This window comes from Halyomorpha halys, unplaced genomic scaffold, assembly GCF_000696795.3.
Source record: "Halyomorpha halys isolate HHAL.00 unplaced genomic scaffold, Hhal_1.1 Scaffold691.1, whole genome shotgun sequence".
NCBI classification, from domain to species: Eukaryota; Metazoa; Arthropoda; class Insecta; order Hemiptera; family Pentatomidae; genus Halyomorpha; species Halyomorpha halys.
The window spans coordinates 32,300-35,207 of NW_027113417.1; the positions used below are offsets into that span (position 1 = coordinate 32,300).

General features: G+C 29.1%; 1 long non-coding RNA gene across 3 annotated transcripts in view; it reads left to right on the forward strand.

Moving 5' to 3' along the window:
• Positions 1–507: 507 nt before the first annotated feature.
• The window catches only part of LOC106685411 (uncharacterized), a 23,197-nt gene continuing 20,796 nt past the window's right edge, over positions 508–2,908 (forward strand). For 2 of the 3 annotated variants that reach the window (XR_001343839.2, XR_001343843.2), the window contains exons 1-2: positions 508–750; positions 826–1,013. This is a non-coding gene — a long non-coding RNA (uncharacterized lncRNA). The remainder of the gene's footprint in view (positions 751–825; positions 1,014–2,908) is intronic. The other variant, XR_001343844.2, reaches the window with a different exon arrangement.

A 2,908-nucleotide genomic window follows, 5' to 3' on the forward strand; every position in this document is an offset into this window, starting at 1 on the left:
CATTTCGATATAATTCTATTTTAAGGCCCATCACCTCCAAATTTTTCATAATCGAATCCACATGGAACGGACACACTAGACGAGATAAGTATCTCAATGTACGCCTTCAAGTACCAATGGTAGAAAAAAGGTAGTAACCAATACGAATTATGTAACCACACGTAATACAACCTACTAATTTCTGTTTTAGAAGGGTCAGAAAAAAAAAAATATATTCTTCATAAAGTTCTACTCCACGTCCACACATTTTGAAACCCATTTATTTGTTTATTAAATGCATCTAAAATACTTGAGGCTCCCAACAAAAAAAAACAAAAAAAAACAAAAAAAAAACACCAAAGTGATAATCAAAACATGTATTTGAAACTTTGATGTAGAGTTTTCCCAAAACTTCAAGAAGCGTATTTGAAAATATTGAGTGTCACTATTATCTGACTATTGTAATAAATAAAATTTATGATAAGCATAGTAGGTGTTAACCTTGCAATACTAGGTAGATTGGCACAACGATTCAAATCATTATTATCATGAACCTAGTTGTAGTAAGATCACCGTTTCTTTGTTGTATTTATATTTTATCTTTCACTTAACGAAAATAAAAGTTCAAAACAGCGGATTATGTTTTTAAATTAATGGATTAATTGGATGTTGCTATTTATACAAACAGAAGGCTAGATAGTAATCCATTTAGAGTAATGTGGGCAACAATAATTCTGTCAGTCATGCTATCTTGCATACCACTTTCTTCGCGTAAGTACTAAAAAAGTTTTTTTTCTTTAATAAGTCATATAAAATACTTTTCTAAATTTCTTCCACATCTTCCAGAAGTCTAAGTTAAAGGGGATGGAATTTTACCGTATGCTGTCCACTTATCCTCGACTACTGTTATTAAAAAAAATAGAAGTGGGTCAAATACACTATCACTATTTATTTTTGGAATAACTATCTATCTAACTTGGAAATTTGTGGGATTGAAGATTTGGACACTGACTATTGAAATTTCTTCCTTTTAGGTAAATTAAATATTATGGAAACACTGTAATGAATTCGAAAAAGCAGTATTATCTTTTATTTTATCATTACAACTCTGTTTAGATGAGATAAATCATAGTACAGAGTCCAATAGGAGAAAAAAATGTTATTACTCTCCAATTTTAATACTTTAACGAAAACTACATATAATTAAAATAGATGAGTCTACTTAGTTAGTGGTAATAGAAAATGGTTAAAATTTTAAATGTTAAAAGAATTATTTTTCATTCGGAGCTCTAAATCGTTATAACTACCTATAACACTAGAAACCCTAATAAAACAACATATAGTAGAATAAATTTACTAAAATATGAGCCCTAACAGAGCTCTTTACGTTTAATAGTTCCCCAGATACACTTTTTTCATAGAAAATGTACTGAAAAATCAGTAGTTAGAGAATTTATTGTGATTTATTATTGTATGCCTGCAATCAAATTAAAGCTAGATCAATTTGTTATAATGTAGTTTATGACGTTTATTTTCGTAGAAGTAGTAGGTTTTATGACATTTGCTGAAACAAACTGACTTCTTGATGTTCGGACCAAGTTTCATATTCATATCATAAATACTATTACCATTCCAAAAGAAAGATATCTAATTCCGCTTTCCAAAAAATAGCCACGCCATTTTATTTCTACTCCATAAAATTAAATCATTACCTTTTAAATTTCTATTACCTCTAATCACAATAAATTATTGAAAATCACACGAGTGAATTTAAGGTTCATAATCATAAAACTAAATCATTGCCTTTCAAATTTCTATTACCTCTAATCACAAAAAATTATTTTATGATTTTTCAGTTCATTTTTTATGAAAAAAAAATGTATCTGGGGTTTTATTAAATATAAACAGGGCTCGTATTATTGTAAATTTACTCTACTTTAAATGATGTTTTATTTGGGTTTCTAGTGTTAAATGTTGTTGTAACGATTCGGAACTCCCCATCGTCACATGAATAATTATTTATTTTAAGATTTTAACATTTTAACCATTTTGTAATATGCATAACGATACTTGGCAGACTCATCAATTTTAATTATAGGAAGTTTTTATTAATATAATAAGGAATTGAAGTGAAATAAGTGAATTTTTCCACCGAGCTCTTGTACTATAATTTAGAGTTACTGGGATTAGGTTTTGTACAATTTGAGTAAGTTATTGGGATAAAGTTTGGGAAGAAACTCATAGTAAACTATACTTTTGTTATATTCGTGCCAACATCTCCGACGGAGTAGTAAAAAAACAAAACAAGCATCATACAATTTTCACTAAGATATCATACCACCCTACTTCGAGTTGAAATTAACACTCGTTTGAATCCACACGGATACTTCTATTTTATTCATTGTGACAAATACTTCCACGTATTAATTTTCCAAATGAGGTGTTTATTTGGCAGATTTACTAAATCCAATTTCAACAGTTATCGGGGATGTGCTTTTATAATATTTCTCGTTTCAAAAGTTTTAAGGTTCCTCTTCTGCAAAAGGATGGCTGAAATATTAACAGTTTATTAAAATTAAAATTCATCTCTTAAATATTTTCAATGTTAAATTGTCACAGAATCGAAATTGAAAATACTAATAATTATTTTATGGAGGTCAAGTGATATTAAAAAAATATTTAATAAATATGGTGATGTAAAAAGATTGATGATGCCTGGCTAACCAGTGCATGTTCCCCTCTCAATGCCCCTAGTTCGATTCGTGCTAGAACAGACCTAATTTAATTTAAGCGTTTTTCGTTATCATCCGTGGGCGTAAGCAGGATTACGCCGCCAAGGGGGGATCAGACCTTAGCCCGTTACATAAACATATATTCCATTATATATCTATGTATATATGTATATGTATATATCTATGTATACATATAT